Source organism: Macrobrachium rosenbergii, chromosome 41 (assembly GCF_040412425.1).
Source record: "Macrobrachium rosenbergii isolate ZJJX-2024 chromosome 41, ASM4041242v1, whole genome shotgun sequence".
Classification (NCBI taxonomy): domain Eukaryota; kingdom Metazoa; phylum Arthropoda; class Malacostraca; order Decapoda; family Palaemonidae; genus Macrobrachium; species Macrobrachium rosenbergii.
This window is the reverse complement of record NC_089781.1, coordinates 24,913,885-24,931,676: the sequence shown is the minus strand read 5'-3', so window position 1 is coordinate 24,931,676 and position 17,792 is coordinate 24,913,885. Positions and strand designations below refer to the sequence as shown.

Genomic DNA, 17,792 nt, shown 5'->3' with positions numbered 1-17,792 from the left:
ATTTTAGGTTGACAAAGAAATAATTGGTTCATTATCATAAATGAATAGTTAAGTATGAGAACTGCAAAATTCTTGGTTGAATTATTACTGTACTGTAATTTGAAGGCCTAGAGTGTTGTGTTAATTTTAGAAGATTGTTAGAAAAATTTATTTAAATGTCTGCAAGGTGCTTCAAAGGTATTCATTACTAGGCTAAGTTTAATAGAAAAATATGGTTTTTGATATAATGGTTCAAGCTAACCTCCTAAGGATAGAGAGGAATGTTTTTGTGTGGAAATTCGGAATTCAACACACTGCATATTTTGTGTGTATAAGATGAATTCCTTATAGAATATTTGAGGGTGACTGATTGGCTGAAACATGTTTCATCAGGTAGCGTGGCCGAGCGGTCTAAGGCGCTGGTTTAAGGCACCAGTCTCTTCGGGGGCGTGGGTTCGAATCCCACCGCTGCCATAGAATTTTTGCAAGAATACTGTACAGTAATATATCTTGTTTCTTTACAATGTACACATTTGTGTGTAATTTTAGTCCCTTGTCCAGCCGTGACCTGACCCAAAAAGGAAAGAGGGTTAGATGGAATAAGTGGAAAAAGAAAGAATGCTGGAATCATGGTATATGACCGATACACATATGTAGGGTACAGTTAAGTATGCACTAGAGATATATTACATTTTAAATCTTACATTAATTCCCTACCTGCCTTTTATTTTAGCAAACCATTAAAATACATTTTAAGCAACTAATTCTATTGTTATAACACAACGTTTTGGAAAACATTTTTCCCGTGCCGGGAATCGAACCCGGGCCTCGCGGGTGAGAGCCGCGTATCCTAGCCACTAGACCACACGGGAGGTGGTCTTTGTTCGTAGAACATAATTACTGGAAATGTTGGTAACACTGGTATGTGCTGGTCATCACTTTGGACTATTTATCAGCCTTGTTCTTTAACTCTTCCCAAGATGTTTAATTGTGATATGTGGTGTTTTTGACTAAAGAAGTTATCCTGAGTTTGCAATTTTAGGTTGACAAAGAAATAATGGGTTCAGTATTATAAATGAATAGCTAAGTATGAGAACTGCAAAATTCTTGGTTGAATTATTACTGTACTGTACTTTGAAGGCCTAGAGTGTTGTTAATTTTGGAAGATTGTTAGAGAAAAATTTTTAAATGTCCGCAAGGTGCTTCAAATGTATTCATTACTAGGCTAAGTTTAATAGAAAACATGGTTTTTTATATAATGGTTCAAGCTAACCTCTCAAGGATAGAGAGGAATGTTTTAGTGTGGAAATTCGGAATTCAACACACTGCATATTTTGTGTGTGTAAGATTAATTCCTTATAGGATATTTGAGGGGGACTGATTAGTTGAAACATGTTTCATCAGGTAGCGTGGCCGAGCGGTCTAAGGCGCTGGTTTAAGGCACCAGTCTCTTCGGGGGCGTGGGTTCGAATCCCACCGCTGCCATAAAATTTTTGCAAGAATACTGTACAGTAATATATCTTGTTTCTTTACGATGTACACATTTGTGTGCAATTGTAGTCCCTTGTCCAGCCATGACCTGACCAAAAAAGGAAAGAGGGTTAGATGGAATAAGTGGGGAAAAAAGAAAGAATGCTGGAATCATGGTTTATGACCGAGACACATGTAGGGTACAGTTAAGTATGTATGTACCACAGATATATTCTATTTTATATCTTACAGTAATTCCCTACCTGCCTTTTATTTTAGCAAACCATTACAATGCATTTTAAGCAACTAATTCTACCGTTATAACACAGTGTTTTGGAAAATATTTTCCCGTGCCGGGAATCGAACCCGGGCCTCGCGGGTGAGAGCCGCGTATCCTAGCCACTAGACCACACGGGAGGTGGTCTTTGTTCTTAGAAAATAATTACTGGAAATGTTGGTAACACTGGTATGTGCTGGTCATCACTTTGGACTGTTTAATAGCCTTGTTCTCGAGTTTATTCTGTGATGTTTCTATTGTGATAAGTGGCATACCATGGAGCATACAGTTACCTTAGAGATGTTCTCTACATTTGGTACCAAATCTTTTGATCAAAGAGGTTATCCAGAGTTTGCTGTTTTAGGTTGAGAAAGAAATAATGGGTTCATTACTATAAATGAATGGCCAAGTATGAGAACTGCAAAATTTACGTTTACAGTTAGGCTGTACCTTGAAGGCTTATTGTATTGTCTTAAGTTTGGAAGAATAATATTAGGAGAAAAAATGTACCAACTGACGTGAATGCCTACATTTCAAATGTATTCATTATTGAGCTACATTTGATGGCAAAACATGCCAAATATAAGAGTCCATATCCAAAAGGTTTTTTATATATTTCAAGTTAGCCTTTAAGGGTAGAAAGTTGTTTCAAAGTGGGAATTTGGAATTTTACACACTACATATTTTTTTGTGTGCATAAGGTCAATTCCTAATAAGACATGGGGGTGTAGGGGACTGATTAGCTGAAACATACTTCATCAGGTAGTGTGGCTGAATGGTCTGAGGCGCTGGTTTAAGGTACCAGTCTCTTTGGAGGCGTGGGTTCGAATCCCACAAGTGCCACAGAATTTTCATAAGAATGCTGTTCAGTAATATGTGTTGTTTCTTAATAATATACACAAAGTTGTGTGTAATTTTAGTCCCGTGGCCTGACCAAAAAAGGAAGGAATAAGTGGAAAAAGAAGGAATGCAGGAATCATGGTCTATGTATTATGACCAAGAGACATGTAGCATACAGTTAAGTATCTAGCTGAGATATATTTCATTTTATATCTTACATTAATTCCCTAACATCCTTGTATTTTAGCAAACCACTGCTTTACACTGTAAGCAACTAATTCTACTGTTATCACACAAATGTTTGGGAAAATATTTTCCCGTGCCGGGAATCGAACCCGGGCCTCGCGGGTGAGAGCCGCGTATCCTAGCCACTAGACCACACGGGAGGTGGTCTTTGTTCTTAGAAGGTAATTACTGGAAATGTTGATAACACTGGTATGTGCTGGTCATCACTTTGGACTGTTTAATAGCCTTGTTCTCGAGTTTATTCTGTGATGTTTTTATTGTGATAAGTGGCATACCATTTGATACCAAATCTTTTGATCTAAGAGGTTATCCTGAGTTTGCTATTTTAGGTTGAGATAGAAATAATGAGTTCAGTACCATAAATGAATGGCAAGTATGAGAACTGCAAAACTTATGTTTACAGTTAGGCTGTACCTTGAAGGCTTATTGTATTGTCTTAAGTTTGGAAGAATAATATTAGAAGAAAAAATGTACCAGCTGACATAAATGCCTACACAGTGTTTCAAATGTATTCATTATTGAGCTACATTTGATGGCAAAACATGCCAAATATAAGAGTCCATATCCAAAAGGTTTTTTGCTTATTTCAAGTTAGCCTTTAAGGGTAGAAAGATGTTTCAAAGTGGGAATTTGGAATTTTACACTCTGCATAAGGTCAATTCCTAATAAGACATGTGAGGGGGCGCTGATTAGCTGAAACATACTTCATCAGGTAGTGTGGCCGAACGGTCCGAGGCGCTGGTTTAAGGCACCAGTCTCTTTGGAGGCGTGGGTTCAAATCCCACAAGTGCCACAGAATTTTCATAAGAATACTGTTCAGTAATATGTTTTTCTTAATAATATACACAAAGTTGTGTGTAATTTCAGTCCCGTTTCGAACCGTGGCCTGACCAAAAAAGGAAAGGCATAAGTAGAAAAAGAAAGAATGCAGGAATCATGGTCTATGTATTATGACCAAGAGACATGTAGTATACAGTTAAGTATCTAGCAGAGATATATTTCATTTTATATCTTACATTAATTCCCTACCATCCTTGTATTCTAGCAAACCACTGCTATACACTGTAAGCAACTAATTCTACTGTTATCACACAAATGTTTGGAAAATATTTTCCCGTGCCGGGAATCGAACCCGGGCCTCGCGGGTGAGAGCCGCGTATCCTAGCCACTAGACCACACGGGAGGTGGTCTTTGTTCTTAGAAGGTAATTACTGGAAATGTTGGTAACACTGGTATGTGCTGGTCATCACTTTGGAATGTTTATCAGTCATGTTCTTTAATATCTTTCAAGACATTCTCTCTGGATTAGTAGCATACCATGGAGTGTATGGTTCTCTGATAGGTTTCTTCTACTTACAACACCAAATCTTTTGACTTAGGTTGTCCTGTGTTTGATGTTTGTTTGACAAAGAATTAATGGTTTCAGAACTGTAAATGAATAGCCAAGTATGAGGACTGTAATATTTATATTTATGAGTTAGTGCTGTACCCTGAAGGCTTAGTGCACTGTGTTAATTTTGGAAGAATAATTCTAGAAAAAAAAATGTACTAACAGACATAAATGCCTACACAGTGTTTCATATGTATTCATTATTGAGCTACATTTAGTGGAAAAACATGCCAAATATAGAGTCCATATCCAAAAGGTTTTTTATATATTTTAAGTTAGCTTCTAAGGTTCGAAAAACTTGTTTTAATGTTGAATTTGGAATTTAACACACTGCATATATTGTGTGTATAAGATGAATTCCTAATAAGATATTTGAGGGGGACTGAATGGCTGAAACGTGCTTCATGAGGTAGCGTGGCCGAGCGGTCTAAGGCGCTGGTTTAAGGCACCAGTCTCTTCGGGGGCGTGGGTTCGAATCCCACCGCTGCCATAGTATTTTCGTTAGAATACTATACAGTATGTAGTGTCTTTTCTAATGATGTAGTATATACAAAGTTGTGTGTAATTTCAGTCCTTTATCTAACTCTTTGTGTAATTTAAGTCCCTTGTTTCACCCTGACCTGACCAACAAAGGTAATAGGGCAAGATGGACCAAGTGGAAAAATGAACTGATCTTTCTTCCAAAAGAAAGAATGCAGGAATCGTAGTTTATGAAATACAACTAAGATATATCTAGACTATAGCCCTGTGTGCACTAGAGATATATTGTATTTTATATCTTTACATTAATTCAATATCTGTCTTGTCTTGTTGCAGACCATTACAATACATTTTGAATAAGTCATTCCATATAAAAGATTTTCCCGTGCCGGGAATCGAACCCGGGCCTCGCGGGTGAGAGCCGCGTATCCTAGCCACTAGACCACACGGGAGGTGGTCTTTGTTCTTAGAAGGTAATTACTGGAAATGTTGGTAACACTGGTATGTGCTGGTCATCACTTTGGAATGTTTATCAGTCGTGTTCTTTAATATCTTTCAAGACATTCTCTGTGGATTAGTAGCATACCATGGAGTGTATGGTTCTCTGATAGGTTTCTTCTACTTACAACACCAAATCTTTTGACTTAGGTTGTCCTGTGTTTGATGTTTGTTTGACAAAGAATTAATGGTTTCAGAACTGTAAATGAATAGCCAAGTATGAGGACTGTAATATTTATATTTGAGTTAGTGCTGTACCCTGAAGGCTTAGTGCACTGTGTTAATTTTGGAAGAATAATTCTAGAAAAAAAAATGTACTAACAGACATAAATGCCTACACAGTGTTTCATATGTATTCATTATTGAGCTACATTTAGTGGAAAAACATGCCAAATATAGAGTCCATATCCAAAAGGTTTTTTATATATTTTAAGTTAGCTTCTAAGGTTCGAAAAACTTGTTTTAATGTTGAATTTGGAATTTAACACACTGCATATTTTGTGTGTATAAGATGAATTCCTAATAAGATATTTGAGGGGGACTGAATGGCTGAAACGTGCTTCATGAGGTAGCGTGGCCGAGCGGTCTAAGGCGCTGGTTTAAGGCACCAGTCTCTTCGGGCGTGGGTTCGAATCCCACCGCTGCCATAGTATTTTCGTTAGAATACTATACAGTATGTAGTGTCTTTTCTAATGATGTAGTATATACAAAGTTGTGTGTAATTTCAGTCCTTTATCTAACTCTTTGTGTAATTTAAGTCCCTTGTTTCACCCTGACCTGACCAACAAAGGTAATAGGGCAAGATGGACCAAGTGGAAAAATGAACTGATCTTTCTCCCAAAAGAAAGAATGCAGGAATCGTAGTTTATGAAATACAACTAAGATATCTAGACTATAGCCCTGTGTGCACTAGAGATATATTGTATTTTATATCTTTACATTAATTCAGTATCTGTCTTGTCTTGTTGCAGACCATTACAATACATTTTGAATAAGTCATTCCATATGAAAAGATTTTCCCGTGCCGGGAATCGAACCCGGGCCTCGCGGGTGAGAGCCGCGTATCCTAGCCACTAGACCACACGGGAGGTGGTCTTTGTTCTAAGAAGGTAATTACTGGAAATGTTGGTAACACTGGTATGTGCTGGTCATCACTTTGGAATGTTTATCAGTCGTGTTTGTATCTTTCAAGACATTCTCTGTGGATTAGTAGCATACCATGGAGTGTATGGTTCTCTGATAGGTTTCTTCTACTTACAACACCAAATCTTTTGACTTAGGTTGTCCTGTGTTTGATGTTTGTTTGACAAAGAATTAATGGTTTCAGAACTGTAAAATGAATATCCAAGTATGAGGACTGTAAGGCGCTGGTTTAAATTTATATTTATGAGTTAGTGCTGTACCTTTGAAGGCTTAGTGCACTGTGTTAATTTTGGAAGAATAATGTTAGAAAAAAATGTACTAACAGACATAAATGCCTACACAGTGTTTCATATGTATTCATTATTGAGCTACATTTAGTGGAAAAACATGCAAATATAGAGTCCATATCCAAAAGGTTTTTTATATATTTCAAGTTAGCTTCTAAGGTTCAAAAAACTTGTTTTAATGTTGAATTTGGAATTTAACACACTGCATATTTTGTGTGTATAAGATGAATTCTAATAAGATATTTGAGGGGGACTGAATGGCTGAAACGTGCTTCATGAGGTAGCGTGGCGAGCGGTCTAAGGCGCTGGTTTAAGGCACCAGTCTCTTCGGGGGCGTGGGTTCGAATCCCACCGCTGCCATAGTATTTTCGTTAGAATACTATACAGTATGTAGTGTCTTTTCTAATGATGTAGTATATACAAAGTTGTGTGTAATTTCAGTCCTTTATCTAACTCTTTTGTGTAATTTAAGTCCCTTGTTTCACCCTGACCTGACCAACAAAGGTAATAGGGCAAGATGGACCAAGTGGAAAAATGAACTGATCTTTCTCCCAAAAGAAAGAATGCAGGAATCATTGTTTATGAAATACAACTAAGATATCTAGACTATAGCCCTGTGTGCACTAGAGATATATTGTATTTTATATCTTTACATTAATTCAGTACCTGTCTTGTCTTGTTGCAGACCATTACAATACATTTTGAATAAGTCATTCCATATGAAAAGATTTTCCCGTGCCGGGAATCGAACCCGGGCCTCGCGGGTGAGAGCCGCGTATCCTAGCCACTAGACCACACGGGAGGTGGTCTTTGTTCTAAGAAGGTAATTACTGGAAATGTTGGTAACACTGGTATGTGCTGGTCATCACTTTGGAATGTTTATCAGTCTTGTTCTTTAATATCTTTCAAGACATTCTCTGTGGATTAGTAGCATACCATGGAGTGTATGGTTCTCTGATAGGTTTCTTGTACTTACAACACCAAATCTTTTGACTTAGGTTGTCCTGTGTTTGATGTTTGTTTGACAAAGAATTAATGGTTTCAGAACTGTAAATGAATAGCCAAGTATGAGGACTGTAATATTTATATTTGAGTTAATGCTGTACCCTGAAGGCTTAGTGCACTGTGTTAATTTTGGAAGAATAATTCTAGAAAAAAAATGTACTAACAGACATAAATGCCTGCACAGTGTTTCATAATGTATTCATTATTGAGCTACATTTAGTGAAAAACATGCCAAATATAGAGTCCATATCCAAAAGGTTTTTATATATTTTAAGTTAGCTTCTAAGGTTCAAAAAACTTGTTTTAATGTTGAATTTGGAATTTAACACACTGCATATTTTGTGTGTATAAGATGAATTCCTAATAAGATATTTGAGGGGACTGAATGGCTGAAACGTGCTTCATGAGGTAGCGTGGCCGAGCGGTCTAAGGCGCTGGTTTAAGGCACCAGTCTCTTCGGGGCGTGGGTTCGAATCCCACCGCTGCCATAGTATTTTCGTTAGAATACTATACAGTATGTAGTGTCTTTTCTAATGATGTAATATATACACAGTTGTGTGTAATTTCAGTCCTTTGTCTAACCCTTTGTGTAATATAAGTCCCTTGTTTCACCCTGACCTGACCAACAAAGGTAATAGGGCAAGATGGACCAAGTGGAAAAATGAACTGATCTTTCTTCCAAAAGAAAGAATGCAGGAATTGTAGTTTATGAAATACAACTAAGATATCTAGACTAGAGCCCTGTGTGCACTAGAGATATATTGTATTTTATATCTTTACATTAATTCAATATCTGTCTTGTCTTGTTGCAGACCATTACAATACATTTTGAATAAGTCATTCCATATGAAAAGATTTTCCCGTGCCGGGAATCGAACCCGGGCCTCGCGGGTGAGAGCCGCGTATCCTAGCCACTAGACCACACGGGAGGTGGTCTTTGTTCTTAGAAGGTAATTACTGGAAATGTTGGTAACACTGGTATGTGCTGGTCATCACTTTGGAATGTTTATCAGTCGTGTTCTTTAATATCTTTCAAGACATTCTCTGTAGATTAGTAGCATACCATGGAGTGTATGGTTCTCTGATAGGTTTCTTCTACTTACAACAAAATCTTTTGACTTAGGTTGTCCTGTGTTGATGTTTGTTTGACAAAGAAATAATGGTTTCAGAACTGTAAATGAATAGCCAAGTATGAGGACTGTAAAATTTATATTTGAGTTAGTGCTGTACCCTGAAGGCTTAGTGCACTGTGTTAATTTTGGAAGAATAATTCTAGAAAAAAATGTACTAACAGACATAAATGCCTACACAGTGTTTCAAATGTATTCATTATTGAGCTACATTTAGTGGAAAAACATGCCAAATATAGAGTCCATATCCAAAAGGTTTTTATATATTTTAAGTTAGCTTCTAAGGTTCAAAAACTTGTTTTAATGTTGAATTTGGAATTTAACACACTGCATATATTGTGTGTATAAGATGAATTCCTAATAAGATATTTGAGGGGACTGAATGGCTGAAACGTGCTTCATGAGGTAGCGTGGCCGAGCGGTCTAAAGGCGCTGGTTTAAGGCACCAGTCTCTTCGGGGCGTGGGTTCGAATCCCACCGCTGCCATAGTATTTTCTTTAGAATACTATACAGTAGTGTCTTTTCTAATGATGTAGTATATACAAAGTTGTGTGTAATTTCAGTCCTTTATCTAACTCTTTGTGTAATTTAAGTCCCTTGTTTCACCCTGACCTGACCAACAAAGGTAATAGGGCAAGATGGACCAAGTGGAAAAATGAACTGATCTTTCTTCCAAAAGAAAGAATGCAGGAATCATTGTTTATGAAATACAACTAAGATATCTAGACTATAGCCCTGTGTGCACTAGAGATATATTGTATTTTATATCTTTACATTAATTCAGTATCTGTCTTGTCTTGTTGCAGACCATTACAATACATTTTGAATAAGTCATTCCATATGAAAAGATTTTCCCGTGCCGGGAATCGAACCCGGGCCTCGCGGGTGAGAGCCGCGTATCCTAGCCACTAGACCACACGGGAGGTGGTCTTTGTTCTTAGAAGGTAATTACTGGAAATGTTGGTAACACTGGTATGTGGTGGTCATCACTGTGATTTATTCATCAGTTTGTTCTTTAACATCTTTTAATGGAGTGTGTAGTCTTCTGAGAAGTTTTCACCACTTACAGTGCCAAATCTTTTGACTTGGGTTGTTCTGTGTTTAATGTTTCAGGTTGACAAGGAAATAATGGTTTTAGAACTATAAATGAAAAGCCTAGTAAGGGAACTGCAAAATTTATGTTTAGGGTTAGTGCTGTACCTTTAAGGTTTAGTGTACTGTGTTCATTTTGGAAGAATAATGTTAGAAGAAAAAATGTACTAACAGACGTAAGTGCCTACACAGTGTTTCTAATGCATTCATTATTGGGCTACATTTAGTGGAAAAACACGTCAAATATATAGAGTCCATATCCAAAAGGTTTTTTTATATATTTCAAGTTAGCTTCTAAGGTTCAAAAGACTTATTTCAATGTGGAATTGGGAATTTAACACACTGCGTAGTTGTGTGTATAAGACGAATAACTAATAAGACATGTGAGGGGGACTGAATGGCTGAAACGTGCTTCATGAGGTAGCGTGGCCGAGCGGTCTAAGGCGCTGGTTTAAGGCACCAGTCTCTTCGGGGGCGTGGGTTCGAATCCCACCGCTGCCATAGAATTTTCGTTATTATACTTTACAGTAGTGTCTTTCCTAATGATGTAGTATATACAAAGTTGTGTGTAATTTCAGTCCCTGACCTGATCAACAAAGGTAATAGGGCAAGATGGACCAAGTGGAAAAATGAACTGATCTTCCTTCCCTAAGAAAGAAAGCAGGAATCATTGTTTATGAAATACAACTAAGATATCTAGAGTATAGCCCTGTATGCTTTAGAGATATATTTGTATTTTATATCTTTAAATTAATTCAATATCTGTCTTGTATTGTTGCAGACCATTACAGTACACCTTGAATAAGTAATTCCATAGGAAAACATTTTTCCCGTGCCGGGAATCGAACCCGGGCCTCGCGGGTGAGAGCCGCGTATCCTAGCCACTAGACCACACGGGAGATGGTCTTAGTTCTTAGAAGGTAATTACTGGAAATGTTGGTAACACTGGTATGTGCTGGTCATCACTTTGGACTGCTTATCAGTCTTGTTCTTTAATATCTTTCAAGACATTCTCTCTGGATTAGTAGCATACAATGAAGTGTATGGGTCTACAATTCCAAATGTTTTGACTTCGGTTATCCTGTGTTTGACAGAGAAATAATGATTTTAGAACTTAAATGAATAGCCAAGTATGAGAATTGCAAATTTTATGTTCTGAGTTAATGCTTTGCCTTGAAGGCTTAGGGCATTGTGTCAAGTTTGGAAGAATAATAGAAGAAAAATGTACCAGCTGATGTAAATGCCTGCACAGTGTTCCAAATGTATTCATTATTGAGCTACACTTGATGACAAAACATGCCAAATATAGAGTCCATATCATAAAGGTTTTTTATATATTTCAAGAAAGCTTCTAAGGTTTGAAAGGTTTGTCTCAATGTGGGATTTGGAATTTAACACACTGCATGTTTTGTGTGCATAAGATCAATTCCTAATAAGACATGTGAGGGGGAGTGAATGGCTGAAACGTGCTTCATCAGGTAGCGTGGCCGAGCGGTCTAAGGCGCTGGTTTTAGGCACCAGTCTCTTCGGGGGCGTGGGTTCGAATCCCACCGCTGCCATAGAATTTTCTTTAGGATACAGTAGTGTCTTTCCTAATGATATAGTATATATAAATTAGTGTGTAGGTGCAGTCCCTTGTCTAACCCTTTGTGTAATTTCAGTCCCTTGTCTGACCCAGACCTGACCAACAAAGGTAATAGGGCAAGATGGACCAAGTGGAAAAATGAACTGATCTTCCTTCCAAAAGAAAGAATTCAGGAACCATTGTTTATGAAATACAACTAAGATATCTAGAGTATAGTCCCATTTGCACTAGAGATGTATTGTATTATATATCTATACATTAATTTGACGTGTCTTGTATTGTTGCAGACCATTACAATACAGTTTTAATAAATACAGTAATTCCATAGGAAAAGATTTTCCCGTGCCGGGAATCGAACCCGGGCCTCGCGGGTGAGAGCCGCGTATCCTAGCCACTAGACCACACGGGAGATGGTCTTAGTTCTTAGAAGGTAATTACTGGAAATGTTGGTAACACTAGTATGTGCTGGTCATCGCTGTGATTTATTCATCAGTTTGTTCTTTAACATCTTTTAATGTGTTTTGTCGTGACTAGCATCTTGATTAGTATGATACCATGGAGTGTATAGTCATCTGAGAAGTTTTCACTGCCAAATCTTTTGACTTGAGTTGTCCTGTGTTTAATGTTTCAGGTTGACAAGGAAATAATGGTTTCAGAACTGTAAATGAAAAGCCTAGTAAGGGAACTGCAAAATTTTATGTTTAGAGTTAGTGCTGTACTTTAAAGGCCTAGTGTACCGTGTTCATTTTGGAAGAATAATGATAGAAGGAAAAATGTACTAACAGACGTAAGTGCCTACACAGTGTTTCTAATGTATTCATTATTGGGCTACATTTAGTTGAAAAACATGCCAAATATAGAGTCCATATCCAAAAGGTTTTTTATATATTTCAAGTTAGCTTCTAAGGTTCAAAAGACTTATTTCAATGTGGAATTGGGAATTTAACACACTGCATAGTTGTGTGTATGAGATGAATTCCTAATAAGACGTGAGGGGGACTGAATGGCTGAAACGTGCTTCATGAGGTAGCGTGGCCGAGCGGTCTAAGGCGCTGGTTTAAGGCACCAGTCTCTTCGGGGGCGTGGGTTCGAATTCCACCGCTGCCATAGCATTTTCTTTAGAATACCTTACAGTAGTGTCTTTCATAATGATATAGTATATACAAAGTTGTGTATAATTTCCATGTTTGTGTAATTTCAGTCCCTTGTCTGACCCAGACGTGACCAACAAAGGTAATAGGGCAAGATGGACCAAGTGGAAAAATGAACTGATCTTCCTTCCAAAAGAAAGAATTCAGGAATCACAGTTTATGGAACACAACTAAGATATCTGGAGTTTATTCCTGTATTCACTGGAGATACAATATATGTATAGTTGCATACCATTACGATACATTTTAATAATTAATTCCATAGGAAAAGATTTTCCCGTGCCGGGAATCGAACCCGGGCCTCGCGGGTGAGAGCCGCGTATCCTAGCCACTAGACCACACGGGAGATGGTCTTAGTTCTTGGAAAGTAATTACTGGAAATGTTGGTAACACTGGTATGTGATGGTCATCACTGTGATTTATTCATCAGTTTGTTCTTTAACATCTTTTAATGTGTTTTGTCGTGACTAGCATCTTGATTAGTATGATACCATGGAGTGTATAGTCATCTGAGAAGTTTTCACTGCCAAATCTTTTGACTTGGGTTGTCCTGTGTTTAATGTTTCAGGTTGACAAGGAAATAATGGTTTCAGAACTGTAAATGAAAAGCCTAGTAAGGGAACTGCAAAATTTATGTTTAGAGTTAGTGCTGTACTTTAAAGGCTTAGTGTACCGTGCTAATTTTGGAAGAATAATGATAGAAGAAAAAATATACTAACAGACGTAAGTGCCTACACTGAGTTTCTAATGTATTCATTATTGGGCTACATTTAGTGGAAAAACATGCCAAATATAGAGTCCATATACTAAAGGTATTTTATATATTTCAAGTTAGCTTCTAAGGTTCGAAAGGCTTATTTCATTGTGGAATTAGGAATTTAACACACTGGGTAGTTGTGTGTATAAGACGAATAACTAATAAGACGTGTGAGGGGGACTGAATGGCTGAAACGTGCTTCATGAGGTAGCGTGGCCGAGCGGTCTAAGGCGCTGGTTTAAGGCACCAGTCTCTTCGGGGGGTGGGTTCGAATCCCACCGCTGCCATAGAATTTTCGTTATTATACTTTACATTAGTGTCTTTCTTAATGATGTAGTATATACAAAGCTGTGTGTAATTTCAGTCCCTTGTCTAACCCTGACCTGATCAACGAAGGTAATAGGGCAAGATGGACCAAGTAGAAAAATGAACTGAACATCCTTCCATAAAAAAGAAAACAGGAATTGTAGTTTATGAAATACAACTAAGATATCTAGAGTATAGCCCTGTATGCTTTAGAGATATATATTGTATTTTATATCTTTACATTAATTCAATATCTGTCTTGTATTGTTCCAGACCATTACAGTACACCTTGAATAAGTAATTCCATAGGAAAACATTTTTCCCGTGCCGGGAATCGAACCTGGGCCTCGCGGGTGAGAGCCACGTATCCTAGCCACTAGACCACACGGGAGATGGTCTTAGTTCTTAGAAGGTAATTACTGGAAATGTTGGTAACACTGGTATGTGCTGGTCATTGCTGTGATTTATTCATCAGTTTGTTCTTTAACATCTTTTAATGTGTTTTGTCGTTGATTAGCATCTTGATTAGTATGATACCATGGAGTGTATAGTCATCTGAGAACATTTTCCAAATGCCAAATCTTTTGACTTGAGTTGTCCTGTGTTTAATGTTTCAAACAAAAATAATGGTTTCAGAACTGTAAATGAAAAGCCTAGTAAGGAACTGCAAAATTTATGTTTAGAGTTAGTGCTGTACTTTAAAGGCTTAGTGTACTGTGCTAATTTTGGAAGAATAATGATAGAAGAAAAAATATACTAACAGACTGATGTAAATGCCTGGATTGTTTTTAGTGTTTCTAATGTATTCATTATTGGGCTACATTTAGTGGAAAAACATGCCAAATATAGAGTCCATATCCAAAAGGTTTTTTATATATTTCAAGTTAGCTTCTAAGGTTCAAAAGACTTATTTCAATGTGGAATTTGATGTAATGGGAATGTTGGTACTGGTATGTGCTTCATCACTTTGGACTGTTTACCAGTCTTGTTCTTTAATAGGAATTTAACACACTGCATATTTTGTGTGTATGAAAGTGGATGAATTCCTAATAAGACATGTGAGGGGGACTGAATAGCTGAAACGTGCTTCATGAGGTAGCGTGGCCGAGCGGTCTAAGGCGCTGGTTTAAGGCACCAGTCTCTTCGGGGGCGTGGGTTCGAATCCCACCGCTGCCATAGCATTTTCTTTAGAATACCTTGCAGTAGTCTCTTTCGTAATGATATAGTATATACAAAGTTGTGTATAATTTCCATTTCTTGTCTAACCCTTTGTGTAATTTCAGTCCCTCGTCTAACCCAGACCTGACCAACAAAGGTAATAGGGCAAGATGGACCAAGTGGAAAAATGAACTGATCTTCCTTCCGAAAGAAAGAATTCAGGAATCATAGTTTATGAAATACAACTAAGATATCTAAAGTATAGTCCCATACGCACTAGAGATGTATTGTATTATATATCTATACATAAATTACATGTGTCTTGTATTGTTGCGGACCATTACAATACACTTTTAATAAATACAGTAATTCCATAGGAAAAGATTTTCCCGTGCCGGGAATCGAACCCGGGCCTCGCGGGTGAGAGCCGCGTATCCTAGCCACTAGACCACACGGGAGATGGTCTTAGTTCTTAGAAGGTAATTACTGGAAATGTTGGTAACACTGGTATGTGCTGGTCATCACTTTGGACTGTTTATCAGTCTTGTTCTTTAATATCTTTCAAGACATTCTCTCTGGATCAGTAGCATACCATGGAGTGTATGGGTCTCAGAGAGGTTTTCTCTACTTCACCAAATCTTTTGACTTGGGTTGTCCCGTGTTTGATGTTTCAGGTTGACAAAAAAATAATGGTTTCAGAACTGTAAGTAAATAATAGCCAAGTAAGAGAACTGCAAAATTTCACTAAATGCCTACGCTATGTTTCAAATGTATTCATTATTGAGCCATATTTTGTGGAAAATATGCCAAATATAGAGTCCATATTTACAAGTTTTTTTTTTATATAATATTTCAAGTTAGCCTCTAAGGTTCGAAAGAATTATTTTTATGTGGAATTTGGAATTTAACACACTGCATGTTTTGTGTGTATAAGATTAATTCCTAATACTGTAAGACGTGATGGGGACTGAATGGCTGAAATGTGCTTCATCAGGTAGCGTGGCCGAGCGGTCTAAGGCGCTGGTTTAAGGCACCAGTCTCTTCGGGGGCGTGGGTTCGAATCCCACTGCTGCCATAGAATTTTCATTAAAATACTTTAAATTAGTGTCTTTCCTAAAGATGTAGAATGTACAAAGTGGTGCATAATTTCAATCCCTTGTCTAACTCTCAGTGTAATTTCAGTCCCTTGTCTAACCTGACCTGATCAACAAAGGTAATAGGGCAAGATTGACCAAGTGGAAAAATGAACTGATCTTCCTCCCAAAAGAAAGAATGCAGGAAGCATAGTTTATTGAATACAACTAAGATATCTAGGGTACAGTCCCACACACAATAGAAATGGATTGTTTTTTATATCTACATTAATTCGATATCTGTTTTTTATTGTTGCAGACCATTACAATAAACTTTTAATAACTAATTCCACAGGAAAAGATTTTCCCGTGCCGGGAATCGAACCCGGGCCTCGCGGGTGAGAGCCGCGTATCCTAGCCACTAGACCACACGGGAAGGTCTTAGTTCTTGGGAGGTAATTACTGGGAATGTTGGTAACACTGGTATGTGATGGTCATCACTTTGTACTGTTTATCAGTTTTGTTCTTTAATATCTTTCAAGACATTCTCTCTGGATTATTAGCATACCATGGAGTGTATGGTTCTACAACTCCAAATCTTTTGAATTTGGTTGTCCTGTGTTTGACAAAGAATAATGATTTTAGAACTATAAATGAATAGCCAAGTATGAGAACTGCAAAATTTATGTTCAGAGTTAGTGCCTTGCCTTGAAGGCTTAGGGCATTGTGTTAAGTTTGGAAGAATAATAGAAGAAAAATGTACCAGCTGATGTAAATGCCTGCACAGTGTTCCAAATGTATTCATTGTTGAGCTACATTTTGATGGCATATCGTAAAAGTTTTTCATACATTTCAAGTTAGCCTTTAAGAGTAGAAAAATGTTTCAAAGTGGGAATTTGGAATTTTACACTACATATTTTGTGTGTTCAAGGTGATTTCCTAATAAGATATGTGAGGGGGACTGAATGACTGAAACATGCTTCATGAGGTAGCGTGGCCGAGCGGTCTAAGGCGCTGGTTTAAGGCACCAGTCTCTTCGGGGGCGTGGGTTCGAATCCCACCGCTGCCATAGCATTTTCTTTGGAATACCTTACAGTAGTGTCTTTCCTAATGATACAGTATATACAAATTTGTGTATAATTTCCATCTCTTGTCTAACGCTTTGTGTAATTTCAGTCCCTTGCCTGACCCAGACATGACCAACAAAGGTAATAAGGCAAGATGGACCAAGTGGAAAAATGAACTGATATTCCTTCCAAAAGAAAGAATTCAGGAATCACAGTTTATGAAACACAACTAAGATACCTAGAGTATAGTCCTGTATTCACTGGAGAGGTATTGAATTTTATATATTTACATTAATGCTATATCTTTCTTGTATTGTTGCAGACCATTACGATACATTTTAATAACTAATTCCATAGGAAAAGATTTTCCCGTGCCGGGAATCGAACCCGGGCCTCGCGGGTGAGAGCCGCGTATCCTAGCCACTAGACCACACGGGAGATGGTCTTAGTTCATAGAAAGTAATTACTGGGAATGTTGGTAACACTGGTATGTGCTAGTCATCACTTTGGACTGCTTATCAGTCTTGTTCTTTAATATCTTTCAAGACATTCTCTCTGGATTAGTAGCATACCATGAAGTGTATGGGTCTACAATTCCAAATGTTTTGACTTTGGTTATCCTGTGTTTGACAAAGAAATAATGATTTTAGAACTTAAATGAATAGCCAAGTATGAGAATTGCAAAGTTTATGTTCTGAGTTAATGCTTTGCCTTGAAGGCTTAGGGCATTGTGTTAAGTTTGGAAGAATAATAGAAGAAAAATGTACCAGCTGATGTAAATGCCTGCACAGTGTTCCAAATGTATTCATTATTGAGCTACACTTGATGACAAAACATGCCAAATATAGAGTCCATATC

The 17,792-nt window shown here is 37.6% G+C and overlaps 28 non-coding genes across 28 annotated transcripts; 13 read left to right on the top strand and 15 right to left on the bottom strand.

The window, feature by feature from the left end:
* The first annotated feature begins 371 nt into the window (after positions 1 to 371).
* TRNAL-AAG (transfer RNA leucine (anticodon AAG)) lies at positions 372 to 453 on the top strand. The gene has a single exon. It is a non-coding gene; the product is annotated as a tRNA-Leu (tRNA).
* A 326-nt stretch (positions 454 to 779) lies between these two features.
* On the bottom strand, positions 780 to 851 carry TRNAE-CUC (transfer RNA glutamic acid (anticodon CUC)). Its single transcript has one exon. It is a non-coding gene; the product is annotated as a tRNA-Glu (tRNA).
* Positions 852 to 1,382: 531 nt separating this feature from the next.
* TRNAL-AAG (transfer RNA leucine (anticodon AAG)) lies at positions 1,383 to 1,464 on the top strand. Its single transcript has one exon. It is a non-coding gene; the product is annotated as a tRNA-Leu (tRNA).
* A 330-nt stretch (positions 1,465 to 1,794) lies between these two features.
* Positions 1,795 to 1,866, bottom strand: TRNAE-CUC (transfer RNA glutamic acid (anticodon CUC)). Its single transcript has one exon. It is a non-coding gene; the product is annotated as a tRNA-Glu (tRNA).
* A 1,014-nt stretch (positions 1,867 to 2,880) lies between these two features.
* On the bottom strand, positions 2,881 to 2,952 carry TRNAE-CUC (transfer RNA glutamic acid (anticodon CUC)). The gene has a single exon. It is a non-coding gene; the product is annotated as a tRNA-Glu (tRNA).
* Positions 2,953 to 3,923: 971 nt separating this feature from the next.
* Positions 3,924 to 3,995, bottom strand: TRNAE-CUC (transfer RNA glutamic acid (anticodon CUC)). Its single transcript has one exon. It is a non-coding gene; the product is annotated as a tRNA-Glu (tRNA).
* Positions 3,996 to 4,610: 615 nt separating this feature from the next.
* TRNAL-AAG (transfer RNA leucine (anticodon AAG)) lies at positions 4,611 to 4,692 on the top strand. Its single transcript has one exon. It is a non-coding gene; the product is annotated as a tRNA-Leu (tRNA).
* A 370-nt stretch (positions 4,693 to 5,062) lies between these two features.
* Positions 5,063 to 5,134, bottom strand: TRNAE-CUC (transfer RNA glutamic acid (anticodon CUC)). The gene has a single exon. It is a non-coding gene; the product is annotated as a tRNA-Glu (tRNA).
* Positions 5,135 to 5,747: 613 nt separating this feature from the next.
* TRNAL-AAG (transfer RNA leucine (anticodon AAG)) lies at positions 5,748 to 5,827 on the top strand. Its single transcript has one exon. It is a non-coding gene; the product is annotated as a tRNA-Leu (tRNA).
* Positions 5,828 to 6,196: 369 nt separating this feature from the next.
* TRNAE-CUC (transfer RNA glutamic acid (anticodon CUC)) lies at positions 6,197 to 6,268 on the bottom strand. Its single transcript has one exon. It is a non-coding gene; the product is annotated as a tRNA-Glu (tRNA).
* Positions 6,269 to 7,340: 1,072 nt separating this feature from the next.
* Positions 7,341 to 7,412, bottom strand: TRNAE-CUC (transfer RNA glutamic acid (anticodon CUC)). The gene has a single exon. It is a non-coding gene; the product is annotated as a tRNA-Glu (tRNA).
* Positions 7,413 to 8,022: 610 nt separating this feature from the next.
* TRNAL-AAG (transfer RNA leucine (anticodon AAG)) lies at positions 8,023 to 8,103 on the top strand. The gene has a single exon. It is a non-coding gene; the product is annotated as a tRNA-Leu (tRNA).
* A 369-nt stretch (positions 8,104 to 8,472) lies between these two features.
* TRNAE-CUC (transfer RNA glutamic acid (anticodon CUC)) lies at positions 8,473 to 8,544 on the bottom strand. Its single transcript has one exon. It is a non-coding gene; the product is annotated as a tRNA-Glu (tRNA).
* A 605-nt stretch (positions 8,545 to 9,149) lies between these two features.
* Positions 9,150 to 9,231, top strand: TRNAL-AAG (transfer RNA leucine (anticodon AAG)). The gene has a single exon. It is a non-coding gene; the product is annotated as a tRNA-Leu (tRNA).
* Positions 9,232 to 9,596: 365 nt separating this feature from the next.
* On the bottom strand, positions 9,597 to 9,668 carry TRNAE-CUC (transfer RNA glutamic acid (anticodon CUC)). Its single transcript has one exon. It is a non-coding gene; the product is annotated as a tRNA-Glu (tRNA).
* A 588-nt stretch (positions 9,669 to 10,256) lies between these two features.
* Positions 10,257 to 10,338, top strand: TRNAL-AAG (transfer RNA leucine (anticodon AAG)). The gene has a single exon. It is a non-coding gene; the product is annotated as a tRNA-Leu (tRNA).
* Positions 10,339 to 10,664: 326 nt separating this feature from the next.
* On the bottom strand, positions 10,665 to 10,736 carry TRNAE-CUC (transfer RNA glutamic acid (anticodon CUC)). The gene has a single exon. It is a non-coding gene; the product is annotated as a tRNA-Glu (tRNA).
* Positions 10,737 to 11,314: 578 nt separating this feature from the next.
* On the top strand, positions 11,315 to 11,396 carry TRNAL-UAG (transfer RNA leucine (anticodon UAG)). Its single transcript has one exon. It is a non-coding gene; the product is annotated as a tRNA-Leu (tRNA).
* A 363-nt stretch (positions 11,397 to 11,759) lies between these two features.
* TRNAE-CUC (transfer RNA glutamic acid (anticodon CUC)) lies at positions 11,760 to 11,831 on the bottom strand. The gene has a single exon. It is a non-coding gene; the product is annotated as a tRNA-Glu (tRNA).
* A 616-nt stretch (positions 11,832 to 12,447) lies between these two features.
* On the top strand, positions 12,448 to 12,529 carry TRNAL-AAG (transfer RNA leucine (anticodon AAG)). The gene has a single exon. It is a non-coding gene; the product is annotated as a tRNA-Leu (tRNA).
* A 318-nt stretch (positions 12,530 to 12,847) lies between these two features.
* Positions 12,848 to 12,919, bottom strand: TRNAE-CUC (transfer RNA glutamic acid (anticodon CUC)). Its single transcript has one exon. It is a non-coding gene; the product is annotated as a tRNA-Glu (tRNA).
* Positions 12,920 to 13,536: 617 nt separating this feature from the next.
* On the top strand, positions 13,537 to 13,617 carry TRNAL-AAG (transfer RNA leucine (anticodon AAG)). Its single transcript has one exon. It is a non-coding gene; the product is annotated as a tRNA-Leu (tRNA).
* A 1,113-nt stretch (positions 13,618 to 14,730) lies between these two features.
* Positions 14,731 to 14,812, top strand: TRNAL-AAG (transfer RNA leucine (anticodon AAG)). Its single transcript has one exon. It is a non-coding gene; the product is annotated as a tRNA-Leu (tRNA).
* A 368-nt stretch (positions 14,813 to 15,180) lies between these two features.
* On the bottom strand, positions 15,181 to 15,252 carry TRNAE-CUC (transfer RNA glutamic acid (anticodon CUC)). Its single transcript has one exon. It is a non-coding gene; the product is annotated as a tRNA-Glu (tRNA).
* Positions 15,253 to 15,787: 535 nt separating this feature from the next.
* On the top strand, positions 15,788 to 15,869 carry TRNAL-AAG (transfer RNA leucine (anticodon AAG)). Its single transcript has one exon. It is a non-coding gene; the product is annotated as a tRNA-Leu (tRNA).
* A 362-nt stretch (positions 15,870 to 16,231) lies between these two features.
* Positions 16,232 to 16,303, bottom strand: TRNAE-CUC (transfer RNA glutamic acid (anticodon CUC)). Its single transcript has one exon. It is a non-coding gene; the product is annotated as a tRNA-Glu (tRNA).
* A 551-nt stretch (positions 16,304 to 16,854) lies between these two features.
* Positions 16,855 to 16,936, top strand: TRNAL-AAG (transfer RNA leucine (anticodon AAG)). The gene has a single exon. It is a non-coding gene; the product is annotated as a tRNA-Leu (tRNA).
* Positions 16,937 to 17,300: 364 nt separating this feature from the next.
* Positions 17,301 to 17,372, bottom strand: TRNAE-CUC (transfer RNA glutamic acid (anticodon CUC)). The gene has a single exon. It is a non-coding gene; the product is annotated as a tRNA-Glu (tRNA).
* Positions 17,373 to 17,792: the final 420 nt, after the last annotated feature.